Raw genomic sequence first — 15,123 nt, 5'->3', positions numbered from 1 at the left:
AATAATTGTTGTATGAATTACTGTTATTACGAATATGAGCAAGGTGATACAATGGTTAAGAGTTGAACTCTGGTTTCAAATTGGCTAAAATCAGCAGCTACTATGACAAAGTCAAGTGGCAGCATCGGGCTTAGCAGGGACTTTATTGGGAGTTGCCTTCCAGATGGGCATCCGAGAAGTTGGCACTGGATGGTCTCTGGGAGATGCTTCTGCTTCAGGGAGCGGTCTCTGGGGACTGTTGTTATCTTCAGAAGAACCCTGAAGATGAACTGGCTCCACCTTTAACAGGAAAAGCTGCTGAGAACCAAGTCTGGGCTTGGCAACCAGTGGGGAGGGCAGCTGTCCCCAAGAGGTGCTGCTTGAGGATGCTGTTAGGAACCCTGGCTGGAGGTGCTGCCCTGGGCAGCTGCAGGTAGTAGCATTGCTTCTCAAAGGGGCCCCAGGATTACCTGCAGCTAGATTCACCTAGAGAGTTTGTTAAAAATGTCTATTCCTTGGCCCTGCTCCAGATCTTCTGAATCAGGATCTGTATTTTAAACATCTTTTTAAACATCATTTTAAAAGTCTGCTTCACAGATTTTTCTGAGGTATGTTAAGGTTGGAGAACCACTAACAGAGGCTGAGTTGAGGAGACCTTGGGATACCAATGCATCCCAGCCTCTGCTGTCTGGAGTGGAGAGGCATTTTTGTTTCATTACACTCCCCTTTCTGAAAATCCAGCAAAATTAGAGTCCCAGGCCCTCTTTGTGGAACTTCAGACTGACTTCTCAGAACGTAAATGGTCGCCAGCCCTCAAAGACCAGCTGGAGGATGTAGCCTGGAAGAGATGTTTGTAAATCAAAGTATAACTTTCTTTGAATTATTAGGCATTATATGTACTTTTCTGAGGAGAACTTGAATGAGCATTTGGTTTGCAGGAACTGTCTTGTTAAAAATGATTTTCTTTTGCGAGAAATCTCAATTATGGTAGACGAGCCTTGGTCTGGATTCTTCCTTTTGGGTCCTTTGAAGGCGACAGGGCCATCCTGGCACACTTGGTTCAGGTGAGTGAAATGTTTTGTAGGTGACATCTACTCTCTGTATCTGTCAAACAAAGATGGATGAGCAGGGCCTCGGCTGCCGCGGGGGACATTACCGCCTTGGTTTTTCCATCAAACTCTGTCAGGCTTTGTAACTTGAAGAAATGAAACAGGAGCTGGAGAGGGACAGTTCCTAACGAGCTGTCAGCAGGGCTGCCACGGGCTGGAAGCCTCCCTCTCTGTCGGCCTGCCTCGGCCCTGACTTTGTTCCAATGCCATTAGGGCAAAATCCTTGATTTTCTCCTAGAGAAAAAGAAATGGCCTGGAGCTGAGAGGCACAGATTTATAAGTAGTTTCTCTCATTATGCACTTCCAATGCTTAATCACCATTTCAAAGAGGAAGAGCTATCACAGCAGACTTCGAGGATTTCTCCCTAGAGAGAATGCAGATCCCTTCTCCTGCAGCTTAATCAGTGTACTTTTCTCACTTGCCTGAAATGGAGGCGACCTAACTCTCAGCGAGGCTGAGTTGTAGATGGCTGTCTGTCCCCAGTGATTTTTAGGGCTGGACCAAAGAAGAATTTACAAAGTACTAACATCAAGATCCTCCTAGAAGTACCGTGCTTGCCTGGGTGAGTTTTCCAAGGAACCAGAGAGGCTGTTAGAGTCAATGCCAAGCATAACGTTGGATAGGGAGGGTGTCCAGAGAAGTCAGGGAAATACAGTCCCAGCCATCTCAGGGTCAAGAAGTGACAGGCTCCATAACAAAAACCCTGCATGTCCTAGGAGCTTTTGTTTTGAGTTTATATTTAGATTTGCTTTGTTTTTTTGTCAACCGCTATATTATTTTAGAATTATTCATTAAAATCGTAATATTAAAATAATAGTTTAAATAGTCTATTATCCAGGATTATAGATGGTATGACAGCTGACAGCCCTGGAATATGTTTTGAATAGTTACGCAAGTAGTACATGAATATGTTTTTGTTGTAAAATGTTTAGAGGTTTACATAGCAAAATGTCCCTTTCCCTCCCATTCCTATTCCCAGATGTAACCACTGTCAACAATTTGGTGCATGTCCTTCAGTAATCTTTCTAGACGTTTATGTATGTGTGCATGTATATATGCACTAGCTTTTACATAAATGAGTTCATGTATCACATATTGTTATGTAACTGTGTTTTGTTTTACTTAATTATATATCTTGGAGATGTTTCCACAGCAGTACATATAGGTCTGCCTCATTAATTTTAACAGTGCAGTATTGCGTCATATGGATGTGCCCTACTTATGTAATCACTCACTAATTGGTGGACATTAAAATTGTTTCCATTATGTTTGTTATTACAAACAATGTTGCCACGAGCCTTCAGGCACATACATCCTTGTACAATATTTTGGCAGGATAGATTCCTGGAGGTAGCCTTGCAGGGTCAGTAGCAAAGCTCAAGCAATATTTTTCAAGCAATTTTTAGCCCCTTAGCATTTCTATGTTTGCTTATTACACAATGGATCTAACTCTGCTCATCTCATGACTCATCACTATCAGTGGTTTTCAATTCTGGCAGTATGTTAGATTCATTTCCACTGAATCAGAATCTTTTGAGAATAGGGCTCAGACTTTGGACTTGCAGAAAAATTTAGAAAATTCTAGTGTAGCAAGGATTGAGAATCATTGATCTAAACAAAATAAAATAGAACTCTAGAACATTTCAAGATAATATTTAATATAACCAATTATGGAAACAGATAGTCATTGATTAATCTTTGTTTACTCTAAAAAAGTTTGAATAAGTCAAATTGTCCAGGTGCAAATACATTTGGTACTTAATAATTCTATTGCACTTTTATCTTTTGAAAATGATCTCTTTTTATTTATTTATTATTTTTGAGACGGAGCCTCACTCTGTCACCAGGCTGGAGTGCAGTGGTGCGATCTCGGCTCACTGCAACCTCTGCCTCCTAGGTTCAAGTGATTCTCCTGCCTCAGCCTCCCCAGTAGCTGGGACTACAGGCACGTGCCACCATGCCCAGCTAATTTTTGTATTTTTAGTGGAGACGGGGTTTCACCATGTTGGCCAGGATGGTCTCGATCTCTTGACCTTGTGATCCGCCCACCTCAGCGAGCCAAAAACAACTACAACAACAACAACAACTACTACTACTACTACTACTACTACTACTACTACTACTACTTTTTTTAAATCTCAGAGCATCTTCCCTTCAAAGCTGTGAGCAGGGTGGGTCAGGAATGACCTTGTTTATTTTATAGTCCAGGAAGCTCATGGGGATAAGATGATGCTTCTTAATTTACTGTGCTTGGGAAAAATCTGAGGATCATCTTAAAACACAGATCCTGATTTAGTAGGCCCAGGGTGGGGCCTGAGATTTTGCATTTCTAACAAGCACCTGAGTGGCGCTATACTGCTGGTCTGAGGACCAATCTTTGATTAGAGCACCTAGATAAAAGTCAGCTCAATACAAGGAAGAAGGAAATTCCCTAGAAGAAACTATATGTCATCGAAATGATAAATACTTGCCATAACAAAGAAGTGAAAGGAGAAGGAAATACAGGGTGGGGAAGGGTGGGAGACAAAGAAGCCCTTCTTCTACATCAGCTAAGCAAGGGTGTCCTTCATCTTAGGGTCCCTTGCCCTAAACAGGGGCATGTCCTGAATATGGCATTAAAGGCATTCTAAGCTGTTGGTTGTCACACCATCTATAATTCTGGAGATTTTCCAATATTGTTTCTTGCCTCTGACTATATATAACCTTCCCTTCTGGGGGATGCTGATGGAGCTCATGGACCCTTTAGTTCTCATTGCACTGCTTTCCATGCCTCACTCACAGCCCAATCCTCCGTTGGGGGAACCAGAGGCCCCAACTCTGAGCTTGACCTGTCTGTGCCCATTCACCTGCTCTTTTGACACAATGGTCTTCCAGAGGAGAATTTGCAGCCTAGCTCTGGCCCCCATGCCCATCACACATGAAGGAGATGCTGCGTGTCACTCGGTGATGTCCACGTACCACCAATGACAGGGCTGTCCTCTTTGGGCAGTGCCAGTATGTTTTCCTTTTAACCTTTGGAGATTCTTATCCTATGTAGAATAATAACAACAAACACAAATAGATGTTTCTGGTTCTACCTTCTCTTGATATTTGTGTCTTTCTTTAACTTGATAAAGATCTATGTTATTCTTACAGGAAATGGCTTATTCTTCACATTTCCCAACAGAAACACAAAGATAAAAGTACTTGTATCTTATGAATGCAAATTAGATTTTTAAAGTGATATTTTTGTCTTTTGGGAAAAAAGCTAGAAGCAATAATAAAGTGACAAGACAATAAATTAAAAATATTATTTTTAATGGGCCATTTTCTCTTGAAAACATTGGCTGCCAACATGGACTCCAGAACTTTGTCGTATGTGCAAACTGTAAGGTCTAAGAGGTATAGCTGGGGTAGGAATTAGAAGTGGAATACTATCCGTGCTGGGTGGAAGATTCTGAGGGGGAAAGAACTGGCCTCAACTAAATTAATTCCCTCTATTTTATGCTTTCATGGACTTTTTCCATGAAGATATGTGGCACTTACCATGGCTGTGCCATATGTATGTAGCACTCATATATGGTTACAGTTTAGTAATCTTAGTATTTTACTTGTGCAATACTCTTATTGTTTCCCCATTAGATTACAATCCGCGAAGAAAGGGATTTTGTCTTTTCGTTCACTATGTTATTCTTAGCACCTAGTGCAATGCTGGAGCATAGTAGATGGTCAATAAATATTTATGGAATGAATGAATAAATGAATGAATGAATCATGAAAAAAAGAAACACTGGTATTGTTATGAATGGATTTAAACTAGGGTTAAAATGAAAACTGGCTGGGCCCGGTGGCTCATGCCTGTAATCCCAGCAGTTTGGGAGGCTGTGGGCGGACCACCTGAGGTTGGGAGTTCAAGACCAGCCTGACCAACATGGAGAAACCCCGTCTCTACTAAAAATATAAAATTAGCCGGGCGCGGTGGCACATGCCTGTAATCCCAGCTACTTGGAAGGCTGAGGCAGGAGAATCACTTGAATACAGGAGGCGGAGACTGCGGGGAGCCGAGATCATACCATTGCACTCCAGCCTGGGCAACAAGAGCAAAACTCCAACTCAAACAAAGAAACAAAAAACAAACAAACAAACAAAACACCAAAAAACGAAAACTAGCCAGCAGGTGGGTTGTGCTTATAATCCCAGCTACTTGGGAGGCTGAGGTGGAAGGTCTGCTTTTGCCCAAGAATTTGACGCTGTGATAAGCTATGATCACGCCACTGCACTCCAGCCTGGCAACAGAGACTCCATCTTAAAAAAGGAAAAGCCTACAAAGCTTAGATACAAAAAAAAGATTATTGATCGAAAAAGTTGGAGACTCATTGCTTTAGTTACGCAAAAGATTAAAACACACACACACACAACCTTACCCCTTTAAACAATTTTGACATTGTTATGTAATTCTCTGTAGGCCCCATGCCTCTTCCATTTCTAGAGCAAGATGTTTCTGTGTTTGGAACTTGGAACTGTTGTCATGGAAATGAATATGATATCAAAAAACAAATACTGTGACTTTATCATAGGAACAATGACCTCCCATGTTCTTTTTAAACACAACTAGTAAACCAGTAATATACTAAAACATGATTTTAGAAATATGCTCTACCTCAAAGGGAAGTTGTGGGAATGATTTTTAGGCATGGTTTGGTATAAAATATTCTGAGCTCTCTGGGGCAAAAGCATAATGTAATTCCAAAAACAGTAACATTTTATTCATTCTTACATTTAGTAAGTTTTTACCATGTGGGATGCAATATGGCACCGTGGAGAAGGGACCCTGGAGGCAGACTGTGTTCATATCCCCACCATTGTCTAGCTGTGCCATCGTGGGCAAATTACTTAATTGTTCTTTGCCTCAATTGCCTCATCTGTTAAATGGAATAATTAGACCACCTACTTCACTTATACAACTTGAATGAGTTAGTGTTTGTAAAGAACTTAGAACAGTACCCAGCATATAAAGAACTTACAACAGTACCCAGCATATAACAAGCACTATATAAATTCTTTTAAATAAATAAAACTTTGTGATGTGTTAGGCAAGTATAAGTAGTGAACTAGTATCTATTAAACACTTGTTGCAGACCAAGTAATAGTCATTAGGCAATTTTATATCTATTCTTATAAAAACTCGGGTGCAAATATCCTCATTCATTCCTTCAGCCAATATTTATCATGTGTTTGATGTCAGGAGCTACTCTAGGACTTTGGATACAGAATTGTGGTAGTCATTTTTTTTTTCTTCAACTCTTAAGTTCAGGAGTACATGTGCAGGATGTGCAGGTTGGTTACACAGGTAAATGTGTGCCGTGGTGGTTTGCTGCATAGATCATCCCATCACCTAGGTATTCAGCCAAGCATCCATTAGCTATTCTTCCTGATGCCCTCCCTCCTCCTACTCCCACCCGACAGGCCCCAGTGTGTGTTGTTCCCTCCATGTATCCATGTGTTCTTCATCATTCAGCCCCCACTTATGAGAACATGCGGCATTTGGTTTTCTGTTCCTGCGTTAGTTTGCTACGGATAATGGGGATTCATATTTTTAAAAATTATTTTATTAACTAAGGAGCGTCAATAGCTCCCCAGGTTTCCAGATCAACTCTAAACTATAGCACACCACATTGTTCTTTATTTAAAAAGTTTCTCATAATACCTGAAGTTTTAAGTTACTACACACATACATACTTTGGAGAATTACTTTTTCCTGTCTGTTCTACTTCATTATCATTGATAGAAACAATCTTAGTTTTCTATTCCGGTGAAGTGTCTCTCAAGCCTGTTTTTTAAAAATTTTTATTTATTTTTGTTGACTCAGCAGGTGAGTTGTTACACATGCCTTAGGGGATTCCAACTTCCATGGCCACTGTCCTGCTTCAAACCTGTCATTTTTTCTTTCAGTAAAAACTTGATTTTTTTTTAGGTTTCAAAAATAATACATGTGTTTACTCTTTTTCTATTACAGCAAAGCTACAATGCATAACTGTATGCCTACATACCTATCTTTGAAAACTTGTATAAATTTATTTAGGATAGACTCCTAGAGGAGAAATTGCTTGGTCAAATGGTATTATGTGCATTTTAATTTTGACTGTTATTACCAAAATGCACTCTAAGAAAAGGCTTTATTGATTGACAGTCTCCCCAGTAGTGCATGTCAGTGCTCTTTCCCCTCAACACTATTTTTTCAACATTTAAAATGTTTGTCAGTGTAATGGGTAAACATTGATAGAGTGGCTTCAATTTAATAATGAGGATGATTTTGGGTATGTTTATTGGTTATTTGTATTTATTCTTTTCTGAATTTCTTTATATCCTCATTTTCCACCAATACAGTGAAGCTCTGAGTATATAATAGATGTGACTAATAAGCATGTTGCAAATATTCTTCCATGTTATCACATATTTATTTACGGTGTCTATAGCCATGCAAAGTCAATTATTTTCTTTTTTTTTTTTTTTTTTTTTTTTTTTTTTTTTTTTTTTTGAGACGGAGTCTCGCTGTGTCACCCAGGCTGGAGTGCAGCGCGATCTCGGCTCACTGCAAGCTCCGCCTCCCGGGTTTTCTTTATAGCTTCTGAGATTGTGCTATGATTAGGAAAGTCTATTCTACCCTAATACTATGTTTCAAAAATATTATTTTCCCAATATTGTTTAAAATATTTAAATCTATCCATCTAGAATTTATTTTGTGCAAAGGAGAAAACCAATTTTTTAATATATCAAACAAATTTGACATAATTGATAGTCACGACATCAGATGAAAATCTGTGCTTGAAAAGGTGCATTGTTTTTAAGAGTTAAATACAATCTTGCCATCCTGAGCATTCCAGAACTCTCTACAGCCAATGCAAGGTCCTTTTCTGGGAGAGTTTCCCTCCATACTCCAGGCCTCACACATACCGGCCAAATAAAAATGCTATTGTGATACCAATAGTGATTAGAAATAATACTTTATTTTCAGTAATTAACAAAAGGCAGATATCCTGAAAATCAAATAATTGGCAAGCGAGTTTATATTTTAACCTGATAATTTCCTGCTCATAAATGTTTAATTGTATGTTAGACATAAATCACTCATGAAAGCATTTTATAGCGGCACCTTCTTTTCTGGCATCTATTTTCAGGTTTATAGAAAATGGCTAGGCCAGGTACAGTTGCTCAAGCCTGTAATCCCAGCACTTTGGGATGCTGAGGCGGGTGGATCACTTGAGGTCTGGAGTTCCAGGCCAGCCCTGGCTAACATGGTAAAACCCCATTTCTACTAAAAATGCAAAAATTTGCCAGGCATGGTGGCAGGCACATGTAATCCCAGTTACTCAGGAGGCTGAGGCAGGAGAATCATTTGAACCTGGGAGGCAGCAGTTGCAGTGAGCCAAGATGGTGCCACTACACTCCAGCTTGGGCAACAGAGCAAGACTGTCTCAAAAAAAAAAAAAAAAAAGAAATCTGGACGAAAAAGTCCTAGAGATGTGTTGCACAACAATGTGCATATACTAAACACTAATATACAGTATACTTAAAAATGGTTAAGATGGTAAATACATGTTTTTAACCACAATTTTAAAAAGAGTTAATTATGTCTTGTGGTTTATGTTTTTAATCAACCAACAAATATTTGAGGACCTAGAAACCTTGTTGTGGAGGATACCAAGAAGTGCAATTGATGGTTTCAGTTCTCAAGGAACTAGCAACCAAGTTGGGAGAAAATATTAAGTATGCATAAAAGTTAATTAACAATCTCAGGCAATAGAATGATACCAAATGAGGAGAAGAGACATAAACTCTTCTAGGCAGGAATCTTTTTCAGCTACAGGGATAGAAATATTTGTTAGGTACTTAAGTGGCTTTCAAACCATTTTAATATATATTTTCTAAATTGACCCTTTTAATAAATCTAGGAGGTATTATCTCCATTTAACAGGCGAAATAAAAGCTCAGAGGTTGTAATTTGCCCAACTTCACATGGTAGAGCTGGGAACTAGACTCAATGTCTTTCAGTGCTTATTCCTAGTGGGATTTATCTAAATTGGCATTGAAGATTTGCTGCCAAAAGTGTTTTCAGGGTTAAACAGAATCCAAATGTGCTAGAATTACCATGGTTTTATATTTGCTAAAATTAGAATTATTCTGTCATCCTGCTAAAGAGCATCAAGTAACTTTTAGTACAAAATAACAGATCTTTTTTTTTTTGCTATTTACTGGTTAGGGAAACTCAAATCATACTGTGATAGAATGAGGACGAGCATACAAGGCTTCAATTTCACTATTTATACACATTTAGCCAACTGCAGTCCCATGAAAGACATTCCTTACCCATCATGTCTGACACCATTTCTTAAAGTCATAATACACATACTGTATTTCAGATAGTTCTGACCTGACCCATGTATAACAGAGAGCAACACTAACACAGCAGAAAGGGCTAAGACTATCCGAGTTACACACATTTTTTAAAACCACATCCTGCTATTTCAGTAGATTGACTTCTATCCAGAAAGTGCAGGAGCATTAAGTCTGTTCATACAATAACCCTATCTGATTACCCAGGTTCAAGCTACTGTTTATCTTTGCTAGACAGAACCCATATCCTGAGTGGGGGACCTCAAACCTTCCGTGTTTTTTGCATTACCTGGTGTACCACTTCCAGGCAATCCAGGCTCTGACATTCTTTATACATAATCACCTAAACCATAATAAAAATACTCCAATTCTTTTTTTTTTTTTTCTTTTTATGGTAAAAGTAAACACAGATAGAGGGGTCAGGAGCTTTGCCTTTATTTTCCTTCTCGAGTGCTCAACATTTTGCAAAAGAAGGACAGTGCTGCCCTCTACTGCTGAATGTTGAAATATTATTAATACATGAGATTCCTACAAGCTTTGTGTACTAGATTACCACACTCTATTACGTTGTTCTAAACGAACCCTTTAAGAGTTATTTAAAAGACTGTGTTCTTGGCAAATACATTGAATTTGTTTCCTTCATTATCTCTTCATATACCTTCATCTTGTACCATCTTGTATCTTAGGACATGATGCAACCAAAAGGACATTACAACTTAGGGGAAAAAGGCTTAACATGGCTCTAGAAGTAAGAGACTGTACTGGTGATCCATTTAAGGAGAAACAGGGCAAGGAGAGGAAATTTTCTTCTGACTTCAAGGTCTGTAGCTTTCCCATTCTTCTGTTATTTGGAGTGTCTTTATTTGTTTTTTTGCTAAGGCAATTCATTTCCTTCTTTGTGTTTCTTTGGAGAAGGCTGCGGCCCCAGATGTGGAGAGAATAGTGTTTCTAAAACATTTTCTATTCTTCAGAAAAAGATAATATAGGTATACAAAGGGCTATCATTAACATTTACATTTTAATTAATTATTAATAAAGTTGTCTTGTTACCTTTAAATTGCCTTGAGATTTTATAGATCTCTACAAAGACTTCTCGGAGGCCTCTAGATATTTTGAAAATTGTGTTCTCTGCCTTCTTTTCCATTTGAAAAATATTTCAGAGTACATGCCTGCAAGAGGCCAGATCAAGCAGACTTCAAAGAGAGTTTGCCTAACCATTACCACCCTCCAGCAACCCAGGGACTAATTTCTTATCTATGACAATAGTAAAAATAATAATTTCCATAACTGTGTTAAACGTGTGTATATCAACACTAAGCAAAATCCTTTTAAAAAATAATATACATATAAGAATATTAAAACTCAGACACATCAAGTAATTTACTCAAAGTTTCAAAACTAGTAACAGGCAAAGCTAGAATTTGATTCCAGGCCCAAGTCTATGTATTGTTCTACTATGCCGCTCATAATTTAATAAAAAAGCTAAACAAATCTCAAAGGCAAGTGCTTGTAAACAACATCTGTAATGATAATGATGGGCCCAGTTAATATTTGAGTACTAAGTGTCAAGTACAATTCAGAGTTGTATGAAATCATTTAATTAAATTAAATAATTTAATCCTCATAGCAACCCCATGAGGTAGAACTATTATTATTCCCAGATGAGGAAACTGAGGCATACAGAGGAAATCTAGTTCCAGAGGCCATGCTTTTAACCATTAGGCTAAACTGCTTCTTAAGCAACATATAAAAACTATACAGCACAATTTTAAAATGGTGCCATGGAACTTAATCATGTTCAACAAGTAGGTAAAACCATCAGTTTTCAGTCCTATTGATCCATCTGTTATACAACGATTTCAGCAGCTTTAAATAAAGTTCTGCACGTGTGGGTACTCAGTTCAGGAACTAACCTTAGACCCTGTCCACTCTATGCCCTTCTATGAGGTAGGAAGCAGATAAATATCCTCACTTGGTTCAATCCATGTGTGTGGATTATGGGAGGAGTCATACATAAGGGAGGGAAGGAGAGAACTGAGGGAAGAGGAGACATGGTTCCATGAAGGGACACTCAGGAAACAAGCCAGTGAATTTGAGAGGAGAGGTTGATAAAGGATCACTTTCCTTAGCAAGAACAGTAAACTCATTACAGTGGGAGAACAGCACCACCTCAGGAGCCCTATGCTTATCTTATAGCACACTCTTTAGCCACACTGTGACTCTAGAACAGATCTCTTCATACAGCTTTGGTTAAAGAAGTATTTGCTCAGCACACAACTCAGCTTCTAAATAATATCCTACTCATAGCGCAAGCACTCACCCAAATATAACGACTCCAAAGCACTTTGTGCTTGAGTGCAAAGAATGATAAACTCATCCCTCCCCTGACTTTTTCCTAAGTTTAGGCCTTCTGGGTATTCAGGGGCAAGACTGAGTAAAATAAGCATGTGTGGCCTGGTGCAGTGGCTCATGCCTGTAATCCCAACACTTTGGGAGGCCGATTGCTTAGCCTAGGAGTTCGAGACCAGCTTGGCCAACACAACGAAACCCCATCTCTACAAAAATTCACTGCGCATGTTGGTGCACACCTGTGGTCCCAGCTACTTGAGAGGCTGAGGTGGGACAATCACCTTGGCCCAGCAGGCGGAGGTTGCAGTGAGCCAAGATCGTGCCACTGCACTCCGGCCTAGGCAACAGAGTAAGACTGTCTCAAAAAAAACCAAAAAACAAAAAACCATCCACATGCTGATTTGCTTATAGGTTCATGCAGTGCTCACTGCTCTTCTTGCCTGTCCAGCCCTGCAGGCTTTAGATTTCCAAGACAGTATGTTCTAAAGGAATTCATTCCAGGTGATGCTGTTGCTATATGGGTTCCCTGTTCCTCTTTTCCACTTCTTTTGAAGAAAAGGTTTCAGGAAAGGGAGCACAGCAGAAGGGAGATGCTAGGAGGACTCCTGAACAGACAGTCATAAGGAAGGCAGGAGGCAGTGACAACACCAGCCTCTTTCTCTTCTGACCCTTACTGCCCTTTCCCTGGGCACTCACTTCATCTGGCTGCCTACCTGTCTGGGTAGCATCCAGCTCTTGAGTCTTTTGCTTGAATTATCCATTCAGCAAGGAGGCAGTGTTGAATCAATTCTAAGCCAAAGTGTTAAAATTAGCGATGACTTGGAAAGCATTCTGTTTATTTCAAGACTGGCATTAAATTAGAAGGGCAGCCTATAGGACTCAAGACAGAAAGGTACTGCACTTAATCTCCAAGAACCTCACACTCCCTAGGAAAGCAGTTTGAGACTTGGATCCTACATAATATATAGGCTTCCTTCTCCCCCAGTAATTGCCCTTTTAAAAATTCAGATCAGATATTGCGGGGACATGGAGAAAAACTGCACATGGCACCTTCTTTGTCCCTATCAGCGTTGGCTTGATTATGGGGCTGCTTAGGATGTTAATAAATATTTGGTCTTAGCCAACAGTGTTTAGGTAACCTAGGGCTGTTTTTCTCCCAGGGAATGACGTAGGGAGTGACCATGATATTGCTGGCCAACGCTGTGAAGATCATACTTTTAAATCAAATTCTGAGAAGGTTAGGCTATACAATGTCCCCCTCAGCAGTTGCCCTCTGCCCCTGCTTTTGGAAGCACTGAAAGTTTATTGTCATTTGACCTTCAGTGTTGAACTTGTAATGCTTAAAATGTTGTTAGTGAAACACTGTGGGAAGTTACCTTTAAAACCAGAAGCAGTGTTTCGGAAAACAAGTAGATAACACAAAAAGTTGACAGATGTTACATATCTACAAAACTTTGGCTTGTGTTTATTACTCTGAATGAAAATTCATTTTAAGATTTATAGTACTATCCATTGGAGAGGGGCTGTGATATTGTTTTCTTCTGAAACACCAAGAGAATTGACTCTTCTACCATTTGTTGAAGGCTTAGTAAGTGCAAGAAACTTAGGGAGACTTACAGGTCCCTAGCCAAAAGAAGCTACATGGCCAAGAAGCATATAAAATACTCAACATCACTAATCACTAGAGAAATTCAAATCAAAACTACAATGAGATATCCTCTCACACCAGTCAGAATGGCTATGAATAAAAGTGAAGAAATAACATGCTGGTGAAGTTGTGGAGAAAAGGGAATGCTTATACAATGCTGGTGGGAACATAAATTAGCTTAGTCACTGTGGAAAGCAGTGTGGCGATTTCTCAAAGAACTTAAAACAGAATTACCACTCAACCCAGCAATCCCAGTATTGGGTCTATACCCAAAAGAATACAAATCGTTCTACCATAAAGACACATGTACATGTATGTTCACTGCAGCTCTATTCACAATCGTAAAGACATGGAATCAACCGAAATGCCCATCACCTACATGCCCATCAGACAGGATGAAGAAAATACGATACATATACACCATGGAATACTATGCAGCCATAAAAAAGAAACAGATCATGTCCTTTGCAGCAACATGGATGGAGCTGGAGACCTTTATCCTAAGTGAACTAATGCGGAAGAGAAAACCAAATACTACATGTTCTGACTTATAAGTGGGAGCTAAACATTGAGAACACATGGACACAAAGAAGAGAACAAGACACCGGGACCTACTTGAGGGTAGAGGGTGGGAGGAGGGAGAGGATCAGAAAAAGTACCTGTCAAGTACTATGCTTACTATCTGGGTGACAAAATAATTTGTACACCAAACCCACCGGACAAGCAATTTACCTATAAAACAAACATGTGCATGTACCCCTGAACCTAAAAGTTAAAAAAAAAAAAAGTTTACCATCTACGAAGGATGTGGCAGATATGCAATGGTAACAATAGCTGACATTTAGAGAGTGGTTCTTATATGCAACTAACCACTTCGTATATGTAATAACTCACAAAATCCGCACACCAACTCTGAGGAAAATACTATTATTTCCACAGAGCAGGAACTTCCACAGAAAGGTTAAAATAACGTGACTAAACCTGCCAAGTTCGTAAGCGGCAGCCAGAATCTAAACCTAGATAGTCCGGTCCCGGGGATAGGTTCTTAACCACAAAGGCATTTTCTAAAATTTTTAAAAGTACAGAAGCACAGGAAAGAGACATTTTGGCCAGAATAAGGGTTAAGGGAAGGCTTCATGGATGAAGTGGCATTCGCTCTGGGTCTTGAAGGTCAACAGATGGACAGGGCTCCTGGGGAGGAAGGACTCGAACGGGGAAGGAACAGCCTGACGAAGAGGCACTTTGGGTACCAGCCAGCTGACGACAGCAAGATCTGGTCCAGTGCGCGCGGGAGGAAGCTGGGAAGAGACGCCGCGCCCAGATCCCGAGGTCCTTGAGCACCAGGCCCTCTGCAAGGAACCGGGGAGGAAAATCTCAAACTATTAATAGAAGAGCGGCAAAAAGGAATTCGTGGGCACCCCTCCCTGTTGGAAGGACTTTCCCTGCCAGAGACCAAGGCTGGCAGCACAGCTACACTTCCCTCAGAGGGAAACAGCCGACCAAAGTGGTCAAGGTCGCCCGCGCGGGCTCCGGAGCTGTACGTCCTGGCCGAACACTCGCGTCCCGAGCACAGACGCTGCGTATTTGGCTGCTAGCCCGTGCCCGCCAGGCCGGGCCTGGTAGCGCCAACACCTGCTCGGCGGGAACAGGAAGACCTGTCCTCT

This window comes from Chlorocebus sabaeus, chromosome 9 (genome assembly GCF_047675955.1).
Source record: "Chlorocebus sabaeus isolate Y175 chromosome 9, mChlSab1.0.hap1, whole genome shotgun sequence".
In the NCBI taxonomy this organism is placed as follows: Eukaryota; Metazoa; Chordata; class Mammalia; order Primates; family Cercopithecidae; genus Chlorocebus; species Chlorocebus sabaeus.
The sequence above is the reverse complement of the archived record's forward strand: the minus strand, read 5'-3'. Positions refer to the sequence as shown.